Source organism: Triticum urartu, chromosome 7, assembly GCF_003073215.2.
Source record: "Triticum urartu cultivar G1812 chromosome 7, Tu2.1, whole genome shotgun sequence".
Lineage (NCBI taxonomy): Eukaryota > Viridiplantae > Streptophyta > Magnoliopsida > Poales > Poaceae > Triticum > Triticum urartu.
The window spans coordinates 245,120,692-245,145,564 of NC_053028.1; positions in this window are offsets into that span (position 1 = coordinate 245,120,692).

The following is a 24,873-nucleotide window of genomic DNA, read 5'->3' on the forward strand; positions in this document are numbered from 1 at the left end:
TTCATGATTGTCATTTTTGGATACACAAGTGCTCTTCCTTGCAAGAACTAACCCATGTAGGTAGATGAACTCAAACTCCAAGTGGTGCTCCCAACTCTTGATGAACTACATCGACCTTGAGCACCCACACAAGTTCAACTACATGAGCAAGAACCACATCACCACCCAAGGTATGTTATTCCATCTTAGAGAAGCTTTACTCCAAGACGTGAGTCAAAGAAACTCAACAAGATGTGAATACATCAAGATGCTTGAACGAAAAATGGTAACCCCATTTTGAGCTTAAACGATGAGTATGACCTATGATCAAGTGTTCTCACTTGACTCCTAAGTCAATATACTCTAACATAGGTGACCATGTCACCGCCCAATTCTAGATGAAGTTCTCTTGTGTTCTTTTCTGAGTTATTGCATTTGTCCCTTGCATATTTGTTTCCTTATCTTTCAAACAAAAAAAACTTCATCTAGAAACTTTCACTCTTTTTTCTTTTTGATTTTTTGTTCTGCATATTTCTGCATCAAATTCCTTGCAAATCTTTCAGCTAATTCATTGCAAATCTTTGTGAGATCTTACTTGTCTAGTGAGCTGAGGTGACAAGTGTTTTTCTCTATGTAAACTCGGTTGCACCGACTTGCAATTTTCGGTCCAACCGAATCTTTCGGTACCACCGAAAAATGCCACTCGGTGCCACCGACTTTGCAATCAGAAAAACAGTTTGCCACTTGTTCTACATTTCTTCTGATCCAGCTCCACTCAATGAATCTTGTCCTCCACAAGCATCACAATTTTATCCTCTGCTTTGTGCTGAATCTCAAGGACCAAACCTATTCGACGGATTCCAGGAAAACCTTCTTGGAAATTGATGTCAAAGGTGGGAGAGAGATCACATCAAAGCTTTTAGGAGAGAGAGATCACATCAAGGGAGAGAAACAGTCTCAAGGACCAAACCTACAAGAGAGAAAGTATTAAGGGGGAGAGAGAGACCTCAAGGGGGAGAGAAAGTCTCAAGGATCCCAGATGTTGTTAAGGGGGAGAGAGAGATTTCCAGGGAGAGAAAATACTCAAGGATCCCAGATGCTTGATGTTCAAGAGGAGAGATGCCACATGTCTTTTTGGGGGAAAGACATGTTCATATGAACTCAATTGAATTTAGTTCTATTCATATCCTACAGCTCTGATTTTCTGTTTCCTATCTTCTCCCAATATCCCATGTAAGATTCAGGGGGAGCAAGACACCTAAGGGAAAGAAATCAGTCAAATTCATTGCATATCTTTATTCTTGGGGACATGTTGAATTCTATTTGGTACCTTGTACTCACTCTCTACATGTCATCCCAATCTTGGAATTCTTGTGGTTTCTTTTGTTTGCTCTAGCTAGTGGACGTACCTGTGTTATCTAACCTTGTTTGTGCAGGTTCATTCCATCCTAAGCCAACTCAAGACCACAAGGTAAGTATATGCATCAAAATCATGAGTATGAGGAGTTCTTGCTTATGTACATACTGTTTGCAAGAAGGACTCATGAGCATGAATGTATTTTCCTTAATAATCTTTTGCTCTGATGCATATGGCCAAGATATATGTAACACATTGCCTACTCTGTCATGATCATGCTCTCACATGCCTCTATATTTCATATTTACATGAGTGCATACATGTAGGGGGAGCCTATGCTTGCTACATGTTCTTCCAAAGCTTTACTTGCTGTTCTTTATATCTTTATCTAAAGCTTTGATGTATGTTGCCATCAATTACCAAAAAGGGGGAGATTGAAAGCACAAGTGCTCCCTAGGTGGTTTTGATAATTGATGACAACATATCTCTTGTTGGACTAACACTTCTATCTAGCATATTTCAGATAAGTTGAACAATGGAGTGGCATTGACTAAAGGTTGTGGGAACCCCCTCAAGATGCTAAGGACAAGGGATTGGCTAAAGCTTCAAGCTCAAGACTCTTCACTTTTACATTTTGGTGATTCAAGATCACATTGAGTCCATAGGAAAAGCCAATACTATTAAGGAGGGATGAGGTGTTGCTTAATGAGCCTCTTGCTTCATGTGCTTAATGATATGCTCCAAAATCCTCAACTACTTTCCCACTTCCACATATGACCTTAACCCTAAGCCAAACTCGGTCCTACCGATTCTTCCTATCCGGCGCCACCGAGTTTCACTTGTCATAAGCCACTGCCAAACCCTAATCAGTTCGGTCTCACCGATGGGATCTCGGTCTCACCGAGATGGGCTTGCAAACTCTCTGTTACCCATTGCAATATTCTCGGTCCCATCGAGATATGCAATCGGTCCCACCGAGTTTGCTTGACCAAAATCTCAGTTTCACTTATTACCCAAATCGGTCCCACCGAGTTTGAGTAATCGGTCAAACCGAGTTTTGGATTTACCCTAACCCTAGCACATCGGTCCCACCGAGTTGATCCAGTCGGTCCCACCGAAATCACTAACGGTCACTAGGTTTACATTTTCGGTCTGACCGAGTTTACTGATTCGGTCCCACCGAGATTGGAAAACTGTGTAATTGTTGGATTTTGTGTGGAGGCTATATATACCCCTCCACCTCTTTCTCATTAAGTGAGAGAGCCATCAGAACACACACATCATTCCAACTCATTTGTTCTGAGAGAGAACCACCTACTCATGTGTTGAGACCAAGACATTCCATTCCTACCATATGAATCTTGATCTCTAGCCTTCCCAAGTTGCTTTCCACTCAAATCTTCTTTCCACCAAATCCAAATCCTATGAGAGAGAGTTGAGTGTTGGGGAGACTATCATTTGAAGCACAAGAGCAAGGAGTTCATTACCTACACACCATTTGTTACTTCTTGGAGAGTGGTGTCTCCTAGATTGGCTAGGTGTCACTTGGGAGCCTTCGACAAGATTGTGGAGTTGAACCAAGGAGTTTGTAAGGGCAAGGAGATCGCCTACTTCGTGAAGATCTACCGCTAGTGAGGCAAGTCCTTCGTGGGCGATGGCCATGGTGGGATAGACAAGGTTGCTTCTTCGTGGACCCTTTGTGGGTGGTTGCTTCTTCGTGGACCCTTCGAGGGTGGAGCCCTGTGTGGACTCGCGCAACCGTTACCCTTGGGTGGAGCCCTGTGTGGACTCGCGCAACCGTTACCCTTCGTGGGTTGAAGTCTCCATCAACGTGGATGTAGGATAGCACCACCTATCCGAACCACGGGAAAAACATCCGTGTCTCCAATTGCATTTGATCTCTCCAAACCCTTCCCTTTACATTCTTTCAAGTTGCTTGCTTTACATTCCACTGCTCATATACTCTTTGCATGCTCGCTTGATATGTATTGTGTGTGTTGAAATTGTGCCTAAACTCCACTTAAACCGAAAAAGCTTAAAAATTGCAACTTTAGCACTAAGTGTCTAATCCCCCCCCCCTTCTAGACACATCTACTTCTAGATCCTAAAAATGGTATTTACTTTAGCTAGTGATTTATGTGGCCATGTTAACATGGTTGTGTCAAAAAAAATGTCACTTCCTGCTCATGATTTGTGTTATATAATTACAAGAAAGATTCTCGTGCATTGCACGGAACATCAATATGCATTTTTTTACAGAACACCTGTTGTGATTGACCCATGCAGGAGTAATCACATGTGTAAAAACTAGTGATATCTCAAGAATTTTATCTGAAAACTGGTATCTCGAGAATGTCATCGAAAAAAATGAAAGATGAGAAATAAGGCGAGGAGGAGTGGAGCGTGGTGGTGACTGGTGGTCGGAATGGGTGGAGGCATGGGGATGGACGGCGCCGGCAGGCGGCAGCGGCCACCATGCATACTAGATTGTTCCAGAGACTTATTCCTTTTTTAATTGCTGAGCAATGAGGTTGCGAGAGATAATGATGTGGAGAGAGGTGCCGGTATCTTTTGTAAAATTATCATAGTTTGCTTTCTATCCTCAGATATAGATCATACGGTCTGTATTACAAGATGGCAGGCACACCATCACCACCAACTCGTTTTTTTATAAGGGTACAGATGATAAGTTTGCTGACTACTAAAGTAAAGTGGAATTTGTCCATGTTATGCAAGTAAATAAAGGTGATTCTTTATCATACGGGTAAGGTTATATGAAGGGTGGTAGGAAAAAATGCTCCGCCTAGAGCATGTGTGTGTGAGATGGAGTCTTAGTGTGTGTGTGTGAGAGAGAGAGAGATAGAGAGAGGGGGGGGAGAGAGATGGAGTCTTAGTTTGTGTGTGTGTGAGAGAGAGGGAGAGAGATGGAGTCTTAGTGTGTGGGGGGCGTGCGTGCTTGCGTGTGTGTGTGTTTGTGTGTGTGAGAGAGAGAGATGGAGTCTTATTGTGTGTGTTGGGGGGGTGCGTGTGTGTGTGTGTGTGTCGCGGGGTCCTCTGTGGCGGATGTAATTTAAGTGTGCATGGCTTTCATCATAGAGAGGTGATGTGTATGGCAGAGGCCACCAACGATGGGGTGCGAGAGAGAAAATGCCCATAGAGAGGGAAGAGAAGGTGTGTGCGCGTGAGAGGAGTTGACTTTGAGAGAACGTGTTTGTTCGAGAGACACCGAGGAAGACTACTATATATCGATGGTGCATGTAGGCGGGAATTAAACTAAGGGATGGTCTTATTGGTGTCGGGGATATAGGGGAAGAGTGAGAGGCGGGGGGTAGCTAGAAGGAGATTGTTAAGTGTGAGTGTGTGTTTTACCCATCCAGGCGGAAGTTATGTGCACAAAAGAGGAGAACGATTCGATGTGGCGTTAGGATTGAGGGTAATTAACTACGTATGGAGACATAGAGACCTTGAATGTGCATGTGTGAGAGGTATACATGTATACGTGGGATGTGTGTGTGCGCGCGCTCATGATCGAGATGAAAGAAAGAAGACATAAGTCATAAGATCAACGACATGGGAGAGACGGATCGGTATGACAATATGCATGCATGTGAGAATGCATGGAAGAAGTCCCGACAATTGAGCATGTGTTTTTGTCTTTAAGAGATAGTGGCATGGGCTGGAGCATGCATCTATGGCGAGCAGAGGGAGTGAGGCGCAATGATTGTGCAAAAGAGACCAACCTATAAATGCATATGTATGGAGAGACATATATAGTGTGGGTGATAGGAAGCAAGACTCCGTGCGAGAAAGAAATGTTGACGGAGAAACTACAGATAGATACAGAGATGGAGATCCTAGCTAGAGGGACATCCGCTAGTTTGGGTGTTGTTGATGACCGTTGGGTGGTTCAAAGGGTGAAGTTATATATGTGTGTGAGAGGGCACTTGACTGCATGTAGAGAGAAACATATGTAGTGTGCGTGATAGGAATCAAGAGTGAGGGCGAGAAAGAAGGTTGATGGAGAAACAGATAAATAGAAAGATAAATATGCTAGCTAGTGTGCGTTAGAGATAGGAGTCGAGTGGATCAGAAGGCTGGGTTATGTGTGTGGGTGTGAGAGAGATAGAGAGAGGGTGCGTGTGAGTCACATACAAACAGATATCAGAGAGAAATGAGATCCAGAGAGACGGAGTTTTGTGTCTGTGGGAGAGAAAGATATTTCACAACGAGAGTGATAGCTAGAGAGACATACGAGGGAACGCAAGATATCTCTAGGGAGAGAGGGTGTGTGAGAGCGACATACAAGAGAACAATGGAGAAATATGAGACCCTGGGAGACAGAGTTTGTGTTTGTGTGTGAGAAAGAGATATTGATGAGGAAGAGTCGTAGGTTCTCATATCTAAGGAGCGAAAGACATCTCTGTATGAGCGGTGTGCGAGTGGCACACATGGGAATAGTAGAGAGAAATGAGACCCCGGGAGACAAAGTTTTGTGTTTGTGTGAGAGAAAGAGATTCCACATGGAGAATCATAGTTAGAGACACATAGCAGGGAGCGAGATATACTTAGAGAGAGATAGAGTGATGAAGGTCGAGGGAGAGAGTACCGTCAGTGTGTTATGAAGATAAAAGATCATTGTCGACATACAGGTAGCACGAGAGATACCTGAGAGACGATGAACGCGTATAGGTCCAGAGAGATAGTCCTATATAAGCATGAGTGATAGCTATATGAGACGAATATCTGGATTAAAGGGCATTCAAATATTTAAACTGGAGATCATGACATCGATAATATCATAACGCAAATTGGTGTATCAAACATGCATATTCATTTGAATTTGGGCATACATGTAATGTTATATAGTTTATCAATATTTGTGATCCATAGATTCTTCAATTACAAACAATGCATGGTTTATATGCAATTAATGTCTAAACAGGATTACACTATATGTTGCGTGTGTGAAACACATTATACATGTTTGAGAAGTAAAAAACCCGCATAAAACACACATTAATTGGAGACGGTTAACGAGGAATGCATACATTGGATTTCAACATAAAGTGGTTTCAAATATTTGAAAATCCAAATTGATGGATACAACCTTATGAATCTGAGATCATGCCATTTGTAAACCATATTTATGTATAAATGGTGTTGTGCTTTTGAAAGTATATATAAAAATGATGTATATAGAATGTAATTCCAATTGAAAATGGATCTCGCCCAAAAAAATAGAATACAAACGGGATTCGAATTGAGTTGGCACGGTAAATGTGCACTCTACAAAATTTGAACGAAGCGGGGAAAGTCGCAGTAACCGCCCGGAACCAAAATCTATGAGATGGAAATCACTGCCGCCTATCCCTGCCACGCAAAGCCTATATGCTGGATTTCTATAGGTTTTGATAGGGGTAGGTTTGTAATTTCACCCAAACGTGACGTAACCACCTCTCACCCGGATTCATACACGGTGGGCGCCAAAACACAGTGTGTCCTCGGCCGAAATCGACTCCCTCCCCAATTCATATTCATACACGGTGGGCGCCAAAAACAAACTCTTGTCGGCAAATATTCGGTGTATGCGAGATTACCGTCCTATCCCCAACCAACTAGTGTTGCTGTGATGTAGTAGAAATTTGAAACGGGGTCTAAGTTTGTAAATTTCCTTGCATTTGAGACAAGCGCGCCCTGAATACATGGTTCCCCCTTCCTCTCTACCTCCCTTTTCCCCATTCGTACTCCGTGGGCACCAAAACACCCTCTCCACCCCACCCTCCTCCGTCCGCCGCCGTCCTCCTCCACCATGCCAGAGCTGATACCCCAATGTCGCCGTCCATTATAAGAGATCGACCTCTCTCATCCACGGCTTTGGACCGGGATCCTTGCATCCCATCCTCTCGCTTCATCCCCACCATCGTCCACCTTGCCGGCGCCGCTCCTATGACCGTCTCGTCCACCGTGCCCCACCGCCACCGTCTACCCTCCTAGATCTGCTTCCACGCCGCCGACAGCCATCGCTACCGCAGCACCGTCAAATTCTCAGCAGATGCGTACACGGCACCGCACCAAAGGCGGTACTCTTTCGTTTCTGCTCAACTTATTTATCGCAGCAAAAAAATAGATCGCCACTGCTTTACTCTGATTTCTTGTCTTGGTTGCAAAGTTGCCTTTGTCCGGTTTGCACCTTTAGATCCGCCATAGCACGCTCAACACCATACTCGCAGTGCTTATGGTTTTCCCCTTTTATATTCCACACTAGTTAAATCACAGTAGACTAAATTTCAAAATTGGGTCAGTCGATTTTTCAGAGCTCGCCGGAGTTCGCCGGTGCGATCGAAGGGGCTCGGGTGGTTGTGGGGCCTCGCCGAACGAAGAAAACTCGACGCGGGTGGGGGTTGGGGTGGGGGTGGTGGAGGAACACAGGCAGTGGGGGCCGGTGGTCCGACCCGCGGCCCGTGCGGTGTTCTGTATGGGAAGAATCAGAGACGAGGAAGAAGAAGGGTTAGGAGACGTAGGATCCTCATCCAACCGCCTGAAATGGTCGAGAGACAGCTAGGAGTTGCATTCTTAATGCGCTCTGGTTCATCATGTGTGGGCACTGCGCAACCAACATTTTATTATCCAAAATTTGCTTGCTCTTCTTTACCATGTTCCTCTTCCGTTCTTCTTTAATATGTACTCTCTTCGTTCCTAAATACAAGTCTTTGTATAGATTACACCATGGACTACATATGGAGCAAAATGAGTGAATCTACACTCTAAAATGTACCTGGATACATCTGTATGTGATCCATAGTGGAAATCTCTACCAAGACTTATATTTTGGAATGGAGGGAGTATGATAGTAGTACAGTATGTTCCTTGTACTGAAGATGAGCAGGGACATTTGCAGTGTAGAGGTCTATACGGTCGGTTGTGATGGACACTTTGAGCCTCTTTGATTCGTAGGATCTTGTAAACATAGGAATAGGATTTGTAGTGGCCTGCCCACTTGAATCCTATAAGAATAGCAAGGAAATGCGGGGAGCTGTGTCGCCTTTGAGAGTTACATTGATATTAACAGTACCGCACCTTCACTTGAAGAGAGCTGGTATCCGAAGCCTTTCTAGCCGTACCGGCAATACTAGCACATATATTCCAACAAGTCCCACTTTGCTGATTTTACTCTAATGCTTAAGGTTTTCCCGTTATATCTACACTATGATCTGTGTAGCTGCTTTGTGTCGCACTAGCAGCAGTCCACTCTTGAAGCTAAACACTGCAGTGACTTACAAAATTGGCACCAAGGCATTGAGTGCCATTCTGGATGCAATGAAACTCATACGCTCCCCACCTGTTGATTCTTGTTCAAAATATGATCCTAATGACTATTCTAACCTCGAGGAGTCAAAGGCAGATGGCTTGTCCTGTTCACCCATTAAGGTGCCTGTTCTAATTTGGCAATGTTTTATTGATTGCGGGTATCTTGCATATGTTGTCTTGCATTTCTTCTACTTTGTTGCACCGCCATCTGCTTAGTTTACTCATCATATATGTCGAGATGCCATGCCCATCCATTATCAATACATATTCCATCTGTCATCATACCATGTTTTTCCACTCAAATGTTGTTCTTGTGAATCAGACATCAAAAAGGAAGAGGGTGATTGCCGAACCTGAAGGAGCACCAGCAAAGTCCTTGAAAAATGTGGTGGTGCCGGAGAAATCAGACAGCACCCCACTTATATTGGCTATACAACCAGTGACACAAAACGTAGGACCGACTCTAGCAGACTATACCCATACTTCACTGGCCACACCACTAGCCCCACCACACAGGACCTGCACTCCAGCAAAAGGTATACCGATTTCATTTGCCATAGCACCAGCTGTACCACAAAAAAATCCCACTCCAGCAAAAAGTACAACAAGTCCACTGGCTGAAGACCTATCCCAACTGCAGAGACGGCCAATTCCTGCAGATTGGAACCCCATTCCATTTATTACCAGTTTAAAAGACAATGCTTTCAATGTTGTTAGGGACTACGTGCATATATTCCCATCATGGGAAGATTATTGTGAAGACAAACACCATTTTTACATCTTCCTATCCAACTTACGTGTAAGTGCTATTATTCATGGCTATTATTTTCCTGTTTTCTGCTGATTGAACACATCAATGATTTACATTACATTGTTGTAACTAGGCGAGGGTCAATCTGGATAGTCATGACGAGCAAAGCTTGCTTGTGCTTTTCAAGGAAGCATTGCAGCAGTATCGGTGTTACTTGAGGAAATCACACTTTGATGGCAAGTCTATAAACGAATTTCCGGTGAAGTCTCCTGTGCTAAATTTAGAAGACATTGAATGGAAAAACCTTGTTATGCAATGGTCTCGTTCCCAGGATGAGGTACTGTCTATGAAATCACATGACAATTTGAACTTCTACTTTTCCGCATGTGCCTTACGGATCTTTTTTGCAGGAAATCTGCTCGAAGAAGAATTCCGGTTTGACAAGAACGACAGGATATCGCAAATATGTTGCCCGTTGCTTTGCTCTTGCTAGTACCTGTTGTCCTATATCACTGTACTTGCATACATACCTGGTTCATTATGTGACAGCAGTATGCATGATAGCTTGCTTACCAATTGTTCGCTCCAAATTATCTGATCTGTATTGTAAGTGCATCTAGTGCCACCCCTAGTTGGTTTTGGAGTATTGACGACAAACCTAGTTGAGGGACTAACGTGTTTGTGAGAATTGCAGGAAAACACAGGTAGAAGTCCCTCATTGATTCGGTTTTATTACCAGAGATGACCCCTAAAAATGTACGAAGACATTGAAGACAATGGTGGTTTATGAAGATATTCATATTGAAGACAATGACATGAGAAGACTCCCTATGAAGCTTATGGAACTCGAAGACTTAGATCCTTCGTAGTTTTATTTCATTTATGTAGTGTCATAGGAATCACCGTACTGTTAAGTGGGGTCCAAAAGAACCAGTCAGAATGACTGTAGTGATGCCTAATTCAAATCCTATGTCTTCGAGCGAAGACTTTGAGAGAAAATCTTGTCCAGAGCCAGACAAGTCAGCTTTACTTGTAGCCCAAGTAAAGTTGCCGTGTGAGTTCAAAATTCGACCGTTGGTACACGTGTCAGTTCCTTAGTGACCCAGGGTCATTTTGGACAGATCAGGTCGGGTTGCCAAGTGGCTATAAATATTCCACCCCCACAACCATAAACGGTTGGCTGCTCAGATTTCAGTGCACGGCTTTCGTCATTTGAGAGCAACCCACCTCGAAGCCTTTGAAAGAAAAATTCCCAGTGAGGAGAAAAGCCCTAACCACCCAGAGCCAGAGTAAATTGGGCATCACTTAAGTCTTCGTGTCTGTGTGATTTGAAGACTTATTACACTTGAGGACTGTGCATCCTCCAGACGGTTAGGCGTCACGTTCTGAGCATCCAAGAGAAATTGTGGATTGCCAGTGAACGAAGTCTGTGAAGGTTTGGGAGTCTACCTTGAAGACTTACCTGAGTGATTGGGCGAGGTCTGTGTGACCTTAGCTCAAGGAGAAAACGGTGAGGACTGGGTGTCTTGGACTAAGTGTCCTTGACTGGGTGTCCGGGACTGTGTGTCCTTTGGTTTAAATACCTAGACGCTCCAACCAGACATACAGTTGTCACAGCAACTGGAACTGGTCCAACAAATCATTGTCTTCAACGTGTCACTGGTTTCATCTTCACTTCCTTTCACTTATAGTTATTCATTGTGAAGCCATTGCATGCTTGCTTTATCTTTTGTCTTCACAACATGAATGTATGATCTGTTCGGCTTCATAACTTCTTCCTACCTGATCCTTATTACACTGAAGCTGTTTGTCATTGCGCTTTCACTCTATTGAATACATGACCATGGCTGGCCTAGTGTAATCTAACTTCCGCTGCATAGTAATAGGCATGATCTTCACTGTTTGTCTTCACAACTCTCACGTTTTGAAGACTTTCATAAAAATCGCCTATTCACCCCCCCTCTAGTCGATATAACGCACTTTCAATTGGTATCAGAGCAAGGTGCTCCCTTGTTCTGTGTGATTCGGTTTAACCACCTGGAGTTTTAGCTATGTCGACTGCAGGGATAATCAAAGTCTCCGCTGCTTGCCCCGTCTTCGATGGAACTGAATATCCCTACTGGAAGAATAAGATGCGCATGCATCTTGAAGCCATTGACGTCGACCTATGGTATGTCGTCGAGAACGGCGTTCCCAAGGCTGGAGAAGGTGTCACTGCTGCTGATGTCAAGAAATTCATTCAACTGGACTCTACTGCCAAGAACATCATCTGTGGTCATCTGACCAAAGGACAGTATGGCCGTGTGAGTGCTTTGAAGACATCCAAGCTGGTTTGGGACTGGCTCTCCAAGGTCAATGAAGGCATCTCAACCCAGAGAGATCAAAGAATCAGTGTCCTTCGCAATCTTTTCAACTGATTCAAGCGAACTGACAATGAGAATGTCCAGCACACATTTGACCGGCTCACTGACATCACAAATGAGCTTCAAGCCCTCGGCGCCACTGAGATCACCAAACATGAAATCGTCAAGACGCTGCTAAGATCACTTGATAGTTCGTTTGACATCCTGGCCCTGATGATTCAAGAACGTCCTGATTTCAAGACACTCGATCCATCTGACATACTTGAGAGGCTCAACACACATGAGTTTCAGCTTTCTGAGAAAAGAGATATCTACGGTCCAAACTATGGGCGAACTCGTGCTTTGAAGGCAAAAGCTGTCTCCTCATCTGAAGAAGAATCTGACTGCAGTTCTGATGATCCTGAAGACATTGGAAGAGAACTTGCAATGCTAGTGAAGAAGTTCCAAAAATTCACCAAGAAGAAAGGCTTCAGAAAATCTTCATGATCAAGCTCAAGGAATGATGAAGCTTCTGCTCATGACTACAAGAAGAAAACATGTCACAAGTGCAAGAAAACTGGACACTTCATTTCTGAGTGTCCACAGTGGGACAATGAGAACAGAAGGAAGAAGAAGAGCAAAGAATATGATTCTGACGACAAGAAAAAGAAGAAAAACTCAAAGTCTTCTTCCAAGTCTTCATCAAAGTCTTCATCACACAAGAAGAGCTCATCTGGCAAGGCACGTGCATTTGTAGGCAAGGAGATGGATTCAGAGGAGGAATCCGCATCTGAGGAGGCAGAGGTGGAGTCTGAGGACGAGTCTGATTCTGGCATTGCGAGTCTGGCTACAGCTTACGTCGCCAAGTCCATCTTCAACACTGAAGACAATAACTGCATCACCGACACCGACGCAAATGACAAGAACGACTCCACTCCTACCTACTGCTTCATGGCACGCGGTGCCAAGGTAAACACACGCACCACTCGCTATGAAACATCCAGTGACGATGACTCTGAATGTGATTCAAAACCTAGCTACAAAACACTTGCTAAAATTGCAACTGAACAACAGAAAGCTATGGAACACATTCAAAAACTGTTAGACAGAAGCGATGATCTGTTGGGTGCTGAAATGACTCGATCTGAATCCTTAATTGAAGACATAAAAAACCTTCACATTAAGTATCAGGAACTTGAAGATCGTCATGATACTCTCTCAACAACTCATGAAAAGCTTTCCTATGACTATCTTCAAAGGAAGCGAGAACTTGAGAAATTGAGGGTGGCTCATGAAGATCTTCAAAAGGAAAACGAGTCACTTCGTGCCAAACAGATCAGTTCCGCTCAGGAAGGATTTGAACCACCATGTCTTAAATGCATTGAGCGTAATAATGCTAATTCTGTTGCTGAATGTTCCACTGCTACTACTGTTCCAATATCTTCAACTGTTGATGTGGCAACTAACCCCTCTGCTGAGGATACCACTGCTATTGCTGATGAGAATGCTAGGTTGAAGACATTGCTTGAAACAGGGATGTACAAAAGTCTGAAATGGCATCAAACATTATGTGATGTCCTTAAGAAGCAGATTCTGAACCGAAACCCTAGGAAAGAGGGTGTTGGGTTCGTGAGGAAAATCAATGCAGATGGCTCTTACTGGAAACCTGAGCAGTACCCCAAAACTACATGGGTTGCTGCAAAGGAACTTTCAGCAGATCCATCCAATTTATCTGGCTTCACTTGTGCTAACCCAATTATCATTGATGAATCCTTTGATGCAAACTATAAACTGTTTAAGAATCAGAATGGTGAAGTGTTTGCCAGGTACATTGGTACTAACTGCAGGAATGGACCGCCTATGAAGAAGATTTGGGTTCCGAAAACATGTCTGGAAAATCTTCCTGTGAATGTCTTCATGACACCTCACTTGAAGAAGACAAACCTCGGTCCAAAGGCTTCATACAGACAGAGGACTCACCTGAGTCACACTAACGCAAATGTTTTGCAGGGAAACCACACTCAGGCATATGAATATGAGAGCGGTTCATCGAACCGTCATGTTCATATGACCAAAAATTATTCTGCTTATGCCTATGAGTATTATTGTCGCCCTGCTAGACTGTTTGCTAAGGCTTCAAAGCCAAAATTCTCAGATGCTGCACTTAGACTCATAGCTTCTAAGCCACCCTTGAAGATGTGGGTGGTTAAGAAAGCTTAACTCTCTTTTGCAGGGAAAGGTCTCCAGCACAAAAACAAAATCGTCTGATGCTATTGCTGGGGACCATAAAAATCTTGTGGGGCGCAAGATAAACTGCCCAAATGGCATCATTATGTACTTCGTTCCTGAATCGCATGTTATTCTCCCCATTAGTCCTAATCTGGATCTAAGTTTTCATAACCCACTGGTTCGTCAAATGTTTATGCTTCACAACACTCTTCGTGAAGCCTATCCCCCTAACTGCACTGTAGGGTACGACACCAGCGACTTCAAAGTCTTCAGAATGGATTATTGACAGTGGGTGTACAAATCACATGACTGGCAGAAGAAGCCTTCTTATGGACTCAACTTTACGTCCATCCGACAAGAGCCACATTACATTCGCTGACACTGGTAAAAGTAAGGTATTGGGTCTAGGTAGAGTTGCAATCTCAAAGGATCAACACATGGATAAAGTCATGCTTGTTGAATCCCTTGGCTTCAACTTAATGTCTGTCTCAATGCTTTGCGATTTGAATATGATTTTAATGTTTGGCAAATATCGCTGCCTGGTGCTAATGGAATCAGACAAATCTCTAGTGTTTGAAGGGTATAGGAAAGGTGATTTGTATGTGGTAGATTTCTCAGCAGGACCACAACTTGCAGTATGTCTTCTTGCAAAAGCTTCAGAATGCTGGCTTTGGCATCGAAGGCTTGGGCATGCTGGCATGAGGAACCTCCACACCCTTGCGAAGAAAAAGCACGTCATAGGCATCGAGGGCGTCAAGTTCAAGAAAGATCACTTATGCGGTGCCTGTGAAGCAGGGAAGATGACAAGGGCAAAACATCCTTCGAAGACAATCATGACCACTACTCAACCCTTTGAACTGCTCCACATGGATCTTTTCGGTCCCACTCACTACTCAACTTTTACTACTTCTGCATGCCTCTATGGCTTCGTAATTGTTGATGATTATTCTAGATATACTTGGGTGCACATAATCCTTTACAAGACTGAAGTGCAGGATGTTTTCAGACGCTTCGCAAATCGAGCTATGAACAATTTTGGCGCCAAGATAAAGCACATCAGAAGTGACAATGGCACTGAATTCAAGAACACTGGCCTTGATACATATCTGGATACCTTGGGCATCACACATGAATTCTCAGCTCCATACACGCCACAGCAGAATGGCGTCGTCGAACGCAAGAACAGAACACTCATTGAGATGGCCAGAACAATGCTAGATGAATACAAGACTCCAAGAAAGTTCTGGACTGAAGCCATTGATACTGCATGCCATACAATCAATCGTGTTTATCTTCGCAAGCTTCTGAACAAGACATCCTATGAACTCCTAACTGGCAAGAAGCCAAATGTCAGTTATTTCAGAGTATTTGGCGCAAAATGCTGGATCAAGGACCCACACCACACCTCAAAGTTTGCACCAAAAGCACATGAAGGCTTCATGCTTGGATATGGAAAGGATTCGCACTCCTACAGAGTCTTCAATCTCTTCCACTACAAAGTGGTTGAAACAGTGGATGTGCGATTTGATGAAACCAATGGATCACAAAGAGAGCAATTGCCAAATGTGCTAGATGAAGTTCCAGCAAATGAATCAATCAAGCTTATGGGAACTGGAGAAATTGTACCTTCTGAAGCTCATCCTGAAGAAGAACTTATCATCTCAGCACCTGATCCACATGAAGACAATGCTCAGCCTGACGATATACCTTCAAATGACCACATAGATCAGCAAGAGCAAAGTCTTCGCCCCACACACCCTCGTGTTGCAAATGAAGTACAAATTGACAAAATACTGGACAGCATCAATGCACCTGGTCCACTCACTCGTTCAAGGGCAACTCAGCTAACAAACTTCTGTGGGCATTTCGCATTCGTCTCAATATCAGAACCCAAGAAAGTTGAAGAAGCCTTCATGGAACCTGAATGGATTCAAGCTATGCAAGAAGAGCTTCAACAGTTTGAGCTGAATAATGTATGGGAACTGGTTAAGCGTCCTGATCCACGGAAGCACAACATAATAGGCACCAAATGGATATACCGCAACAAGCAAGATGAGCATGGTCAAGTTGTCAGAAACAAAGCTCGTCTCGTTGCTCAAGGATATACTCAAGTGGAGGGTATTGACTTCGATGAAACATTTGCTCCTGTGGCTAGGCTTGAAGCCATACGCATACTGCTGGCCTATGCAAATCATCATAACATACTTCTCTATCAGATGGATGTGAAAAGTGCCTTTCTCAATGGCAAGATTGAAGAAGAAGTGTATGTTGCACAACCACCTGGGTTTGAAAATCCAAAACATCCTGATATGGTATACAAGCTCAACAAGGCACTGTATGGCCTCAAACAAGCCCCTAGGGCCTGGTATGATACACTCAAGTACTTTCTGAAAAGCAAAGGCTTCATACCTGGTTCCCTGGATCCCACTCTTTTCACGAAGACATATGATGGTGAACTGTTTGTGTGCCAAATATATGTGGATGACATTATCTTCGGCTGCACCAATCAGAAGTATAGTGAAGAGTTTGGATATATGATGCAAGAGCAATATCAGATGTCCATGATGGGGGAGCTGAAGTTCTTTCTCGGTCTTCAAATACGGCAACAACGCAACGGCATCTTCATATCTCAAGAGAAATATCTTAAAGAGTGCCTGAAGAAGTTCGGTATGCAAGACTGCAAAGGCTTCACAACACCAATGCCAGCCAAGCATCATCTGGGTCCCGACGACAATGGTAAAGAGTTCGATCAAAAGGTATACTGCTCCATGATTGGGTCTTTGCTTTATTTATGTGCATCTAGGCCAGATATCATGCTTAGTGTTTGCATGTGTGCTCGATTTCAAGCGACACCAAAGGAGTCGCATCACTTAGTTGTGAAGCGAATTCTTCGATATTTGGCTCACACCCCAACTCTAGGATTATGGTATCCAAAGGGCTCAGAGTTTGATTTAGTTGGATTTTCGGATGCTGATTATGCTGGTGACAAAGTTGATCGCAAGTCTACATCAGGAACATGTCACTTTCTGAGACGATCACTTGTATGTTGGTCTTCAAAGAAGCAGAACTGTGTATCACTCTCCACTGCTGAATCTGAATACATTGCTGCTGGATCTTGCTGCGCTCAGCTTCTGTGGATGAAGCAAACACTCAAGGATTATGGCATTCATCTGAAGCAAGTGCCACTTTACTGCGACAACGAAAGCGCCATCAAGATTGCCAACAACCTAGTTCAGCACTCGAAGAGAAAGCACATTGAAATTCGTCATCACTTTCTCAGAGATCATGTTGTGAAGGAAGACATTGATATCATACACGTCAACAGTGAAGAGCAATTGGCAGATATCTTCACAAAGCCCTTGGATGAGAAGAGATTTTGCAAGTTACGGTGTGAGCTAAATATCTTGGAATCCTCAAATGTCCTGTGATCAGGCACACATCCTAACACTTAAGCATATTGATGACTTAGATGTGCAACACACTAAGTAGCGTATATCTTCAAACAATGAAGACACACATTCTAAGTGTGAATACATTAATGTGGAATTTGACTTCGGAGCGCCACGATAATTGTGCACCGTGTCTGGGTCTAATACTTCCTATACGGTGGGTAACGCCACCACCAAACGTTCCATTTTGAAGTGTTTCTCTCATGGCGTTACCTCTCAATGTCTTCACATTTGGTTTGGTTTCTTTCTCAATATGTCTTCATGATTATCTTCACTGCGCTGATTATATGGATATATATGTACTGATGTTCTGTCCTTTACAGCATTCACTTATAGCTATGTCTTCTTGGTTGAATCTTTTGAACTAAGTGAATGTGATCGGACCCTAACCTCTCTATGCTTTCTATCTCAAACTCTATCTCTCCAAGTCATATGCATTCTGTTGTAACTGTCAAATGTCTTCACTGTGTCCTTGTCAGCTGAAGACATAGTGACAACCATAAAAGTCCGTTTTTAATGCTCATTCCTCCACATAAGATCCGGAGAAGCAGGAACGACCGCCCGACAATTTAGGCGTGCGTGGGACGTGGAACAAATCCCAATCGTCCTCTAACTGGCCACGCGTGCCTCAAATGCGAACCGCCAGGGGTACCTGCGTAATAGCGCAGTGCCGTCTCTATCCCTATAAATATATGATTCACTGCGGTCATTATCTCCTTCTTCCACCCTCGCACGAACCCTAGCGCCACCGCTAGCACTCGACGACGCCGGCGACGAAGCGCTTCACTGCCGCAACCTCTCCGACGCCGTTTTCACGCCGACAGCGGACATCGCTCTCTCCGCCGTCGCCGTAGGTGTCTTCCGTCGCCAAGTTAGGGCACGGAGGATCGAACTGCTCGGCCTTAACTCTCACTTCGTCTAGCAGTTCCAAGTGTGGTAAATAAAACCTCTTTTTACAGCCTCTTTTGATCCCATAGTTCAGTCACTTTCTGCCATAAGGAGTTTCTCTTCACATCAGTTAGTTATCTCGCTACATCTCATGACATGCCTAGTATATTCACTTGTGCTTCATAAGGTAGTTAGATTCCTCACTTGTACTGATTTGTGGGTTCGTACAAATCTGGAACCAACTTCTTATCTGTGAGTGAATGTCTTCGCACAATGAGGTCTATGTCTTCTAAACCGATTTATCTTCAAAATCTTCTGAGAATGCATATGACCTCTTCCCCTTCCCTCGCACCTTAATGCTGTCACAGGTACATGTCCGTGGGAGAATCCTTTGGTTCTCATAGTCTGCATTCATTTGCAGAGTACTTGCAGCATCACATCAACTCTCCTGAAGCCAGTTCTTGCAAAAGGAAGCCTTTAAAGCCTTTGAACATCTTGAAGCCTTCCAAGTTATTCATGGCTTCAGAAACAGCAGCAAGGAAGGGAGGCAGACAGCGACGTGGTGAAACGTCCAAAGATCTGCCTGATGAATTGGCAGAGATGTACAAAACTGATCCTGAAGAAAGCTATGGTCAGCGCAAGACACGAATCCAATGGATTCGAAGATATTGGGCAGAGCAATGGTTCCACTACCACTTCGTCACTCAGGAATATGCGGAGAAGTGCGCCATCAAAAGACCGTGGGGAGACGTACTATACAAAAATCTTGTACCCAGGTCCAGAGTCGAAGCCATTGCTCAAGGCTTCTATCCATGCATGGTGAGAGGACCATAGCCAGCTGAGGCACATCCGTCATCACTTCTCTGGTGCTGCGATGATAATCTCTTCAAGCGCAACTTTCAGTTTGCACAACAGTCAGCGAAGATAAACAAGAAGAAATTTGGGCTTGACTTCAACCCTGGTCCCTCCTCACCAAGGGCAGATGGCACACGCAACGCCGATCCCAATATCATCGGGCCGTATGCCAATATTGCAGGCCTCATCACTCGCATCCTAGTCCAAGGGACTGCTGTGAATGACCCTCCAGCAGATACTGAGTCAGATGACGCCCCTGCTGCTCCGAAGCCAAAGCAGAAGAAGCCAAAAGCTCCAAAAGCTTCAAAGCCAGCCGCTTCTCCCAAGATCGCAAGAGTGAAGCCTTTAGCAACTACACCTCCTGAAGCCAGTGTGCAGTCAGAAGGCTTATCACGAGTGTCCAAGCCCTAAGAAGCCAAGAAGCCTCAGCCACACACAGGCAAAGAGCTCACAGCTGCTGACATTCTGCGCTGCGACGCCATTGATCTCTCAAGCGATGAAGATCTTGGAGATGATGCTCTTGAGCAGCTCATCAAGAGCAAGGAGGAGGCTGAAATCTTCAACAATCTGCCTCTGTTTGATGTCGCCATCATCCACAACTTCATCGATGAATGGTTTGACACACCAGACATAAGCTTCAATGATCTGCAGCTACCCATAGGCCTCAGTGTTGCCTTTCAAGGTGCAATTGCTTCAGAACTTGCAATAGCCCATCGAATTGTAGAACTGAAGCAGAAAATTGATCATGAGAAGGCTCAGTTCAAGAAGCACGTGGCCAAGCTCAGTGTGCAAGAAGTGAAAAACTTCAAGATCATGTTGCACGAGCTGAAAGAGAACTTCCTGAAGACGCGTGCCGAAGCTCAAGGCTCGCGAGAACGCATGAAGACTTTGGCTGATCGCTGCGTGCAAGCCTACAATGAGGCAGAAAAGCACAAGGCACTTGGGCGTCCCGGCATTGACCCCAGGATGGCCGCGAAGAAGAAAAAGAAGGCGGCTGTGCCCGAACCTGAAGCGCCAAGGTCAGAAACTGCTCTGATTGTCTTCCCCGCTGCAACGATTGGCTCGAAGCCAAAGAGTCGATCAACCGCCTCACAGCACAAGAAGACACGGACTGCAGAGGCTGAAGCTAAGAAGAGAAAACATTCTGAAGCCTCTCCTTCTGAACCCATCATCAAGAAGCGCAAGACCAAGAAATCTCGGGCTGCTCCCACAGAGCCCCTGATAGTTGAACCCCTCTGCGTCCGCTATCCTGACACAGATCGTCAGTTGACTGTGCATGAACCCAACACTGAAGACATTCCAGCAGACGAACCCTACGTTGCTGAAGACATTGGTCTCCAAGACAATGTGCAAGGTGATGCAGCCCTTCCTCAGCTTGAGACAAGCGAACTGATCAGTATTGGTCGTCCCTTGACGCCAATCACACAAGCAGCATCATGGGCAGATCGCCCACAGGAGGAAGATGAGCCACAGCCCACTGCAACTCCACAAGCGTCGCCCAAATTCCGTAGGCTTCGCAAAGGGCCAAGGGCTCAGGCTGCTGACGACATTCCGGCTGCATCAGTCGAAGAGCATGAAGAGATACCACAAGCTCCAACTCCCCCACACCAACAAGAAGCAGTTCTCCAGGAGAACATGCCTGAGTCTGCAAATGTTGAGGCTGCCACAAACAACGCCGAAGCAAATGTGGAGCCCAACCCAACAATAGCTTCAGAAGACAATGAAGCTACTGCTCCTGAACATTTTGTGCCTGAGTCAGCTGCAGGACCACAATTCAACTATCATATTGCGTACAGACCCCAGGTCCAGAAGCCGATCCCACGACTGCCAAGGTTCCCAGGTCCTGCATCAGCTCCTGGTTCCTTCAACATCAACGGCTTCAGGGCAGATAACACATTTTTCGACCGCTCCAAGAACCCTTATTGAAGGGAACGGATTGTATCAGATAGGTTCTGGAGCCATCAACAGCGCAGCTATTATTCATGCATCCTATACAACCAAGGCCGCATCTTTCCTCACAAGCGCCTTGAGGTTGAAGCTGTTGCTGGTCTGCCTGGTCTGGAAGAAGCACTGGATTGCTTCAAGCAAGTGGGTTTGCTGCCATTTATCACTGATGAAGAGCACTGGAACGAAGAGCTTCTGCTCTAGTTCTATGCCACTGTGCATATCAAAGGCTATAACAGAGATCCGAAGACATGGATTCTGGAGTGGATGACAGGCAATATCCATCATGAAGCCAATGCTTTCGACCTAATTGAGCTTACCGGCCTTCCCACTCCTGGCGAATTCTTTGAAGAAGGGTGCCAACTCCATGCTGAAGCAATTGAGAGCATATTTCAGTGTGCTGAGCCAGATATGAGTCAGATGCTCTCAATGATGAAGCCACTGCCTCCGAATGCACCCTATCCAACTAGGTTCTTCGTTGAAGACTTAGAGCACCTGCCCAGAACAATATATCATATCATAAGGCGGACTCTATGGCCTGTAAAGGGACACTCTCGATATGCTACAATTGATGGTGCAATGAAGACTCTCATCTTCTGCATTCTACATGGCAAATGCTTCAATGCACAGGATCTCTTCATCCGTCACTTTGCAGCGTCTGCCTCAGAACTGTTTGGATTAAAGTTCTATGCTCCTTGGGTTATGAGGCTGATCAAGCTTCACTCTGCAATCTCCTATCAACCCTCAGCCCGCAACCATAGGATATTTTTGCCAGATGTGGACACGTCTGCTGAAGCAATATATCCAGAGCCTGGCAAGCAACCATTAAGTCTTCAAAATGCAGAACACCAGAGCTTCACTCAAAATATTGAAGGTATTGAAGCTCTCTCCCGAGTGTATCCAATGGCTGGCACCACACGTGCCCCTGCATCAACTGAAGCCACTGACAGCACAGCTGCCAAGAGACCCAAGAAGCGCGTTCGAACACTTAATGACCGAGAGCTTCTTGTGGCTCTTCACCAAAAGCAAGATAGGCATCATGACTGGCTCAAACGGCAGATGAGAAGCATCATGCAAGACGTCAATCGCATCAGAAATCTGGCAACCAAGAATGCGTTTGTCGCACACGAGACCTGTCGCCGCACTTGGAAAGGCCTCACCATGATGAGCAATGAAGCTGAACTGCAAGAGGATGGCTTCAGAGAGAGATTCCAATTTGACTCCACGCCTCCAAGAAGAGCTGTGATGCGAAGCACACCATCACTTGAAGAGTCAGAATTCTCTTCTTCTGCTGCCACCGTGTCTGCCCGGATTATTGAAGAAGACGATGACGCGACATCATCTCCATCTGCTTCAACACACGTCGAATCTGCACCAAGCTCATCTGCACCGCCACCAAACAACTCCACCGACCCTGCTGTGCCTGGGAACGCGTAGAAAACTCTATGTCTTCAAACCTTTTTGGTCATCACTGACAAAAGGGGGAGAAGCATGATGTTTATAGTCTTCAAGCGGGTTACTTTGGGCGGGTGCCACTATATTTTGCTACATTTTGCTTCGTGCTTGCAACTCCCGTTTTTTGCTACATTTGCTTCTTTGAGTTGTAACACTTAGCCTTGATGGCCGTCTACTACCTGCTTGTCACTCCGTTATGCAAAGATAAATTCCGCATGTGCGACGATAAATTCCGCACTCATCTCTTACTGCAGACGTCCATTTTCCATTATGCATGTCATTATCTTCATATACTTTCACATGCATAGTGGATTGTCATCATAAGTTGAAGTGGATCTCCACAAGTACAACCTGCCATGTGCATTTGCATTCAAAAGGCAAATTACTTATATGCACATCTTCAGGGGGAGCCCTTGCAACTTATGAAGACAAATTCCTTTACTATTTCACAAATTATGTTCCCCGTTGAAAACTTCAACTAGTTTGTCATCAATCACCAAAAATGGGGAGATTGTAAGTGCATCTAGTGCCACCCCTAGTTGGTTTTGGAGTATTGACGACAAACCTAGTTGAGGGACTAACGTGTTTGTGAGAATTGCAGGAAAACACAGGTAGAAGTCCCTCATTGATTCGGTTTTATTACCAGAGATAACCCCTAAAAATGTACGAAGACATTGAAGACAATGGTGGTTTATGAAGATATTCATATTGAAGACAATGACATGAGAAGACTCCCTATGAAGCTTATGGAACTCGAAGACTTAGATCCTTCGTAGTTTTATTTCATTTATGTAGTGTCATAGGAATCACCGTACTGTTAAGTGGGGTCCAAAAGAACCAGTCAGAATGACTGTAGTGATGCCTAATTCAAATCCTATGTCTTCGAGCAAAGACTTTGAGAGAAAATCTTGTCCAGAGCCAGACAAGTCAGCTTTACTTGTAGCCCAAGTAAAGTTGCCGTGTGAGTTCAAAATTCGACCGTTTGTACACGTGTCAGTTCCTTAGTGACCCAGGGTCATTTTGGACAGATCGGGTCGGGTTGCCAAGTGGCTATAAATAGTCCACCCCCACAACCATAAACGGTTGGCTGCTCAGATTTCAGTGCACGGCTTTCGTCATTTGAGAGCAACCCACCTCGAAGCCTTTGAAAGAAAAATTCCCAGTGAGGAGAAAAGCCCTAACCACCCAGAGCCAGAGTAAATTGGGCATCACTTAAGTCTTCGTGTCTGTGTGATTTGAAGACTTATTACACTTGAGGACTGTGCATCCTCCAGACAGTTAGGCTCGCGTTCTGAGCATCCAAGAGAAATTGTGGATTGCCAGTGAACGAAGTCTGTGAAGGTTTGGGAGTCTACCTTGAAGACTTACCTGAGTGATTGGGCGAGGTCTGTGTGACCTTAGCTCAAGGAGAAAACGGTGAGGACTGGGTGTCTTGGACTAAGTGTCCTTGACTGGGTGTCCGGGACTGTGTGTCCTTTGGTTTAAATACCTAGACGCTCCAACCAGACATACAGTTGTCACAGCAACTGGAACTGGTCCAACAAATCATTGTCTTCAACGTGTCACTGGTTTCATCTTCACTTCCTTTCACTTATAGTTATTCATTGTGAAGCCATTGCATGCTTGCTTTATCTTTTGTCTTCACAACATGAATGTATGATCTGTTCGGCTTCATAACTTCTTCCTACCTGATCCTTATTACACTGAAGCTGTTTGTCATTGCGCTTTCACTCTATTGAATACATGACCATGGCTGGCCTAGTGTAATCTAACTTCCGCTGCATAGTAATAGGCATGATCTTCACTGTTTGTCTTCACAACTCTCACGTTTTGAAGACTTTCATAAAAATCGCCTATTCACCCCCCTCTAGTCGATATAACGCACTTTCATGTATGAATGGTTACATTAGTGTAGAATATATCCCATGCCAATGTTTTTTTAGCTCTACATTGTTCTTGTAAGTACATGATGTCCTTTATCAGTGTACTTATAATGACAGGTAGTTGTTCATGTACCATCACTCTGCAGCTTATTTTCCTTTGCCCTCCATTTTCTACACATCAGATCTATATTTACTCTTACCATAAGGTTGGTACTGAAGAAGTTTAGCTGTGCATTGCTCTTGGTTGTACCTTTTTCCTGTATCACTGCACTTACATTTATAGCTACTTGGTTATGTAGCATCACTCTTCATCTTATCTTAAATATTCTCCATTTTTTCGTATATTATCACATCTATATTTACTCTTAGCAAAATGTAGAATAAAGGCAATGCTTTTGAAGAAGATTATGTGGTAAACTTCTTGAATTCCCCC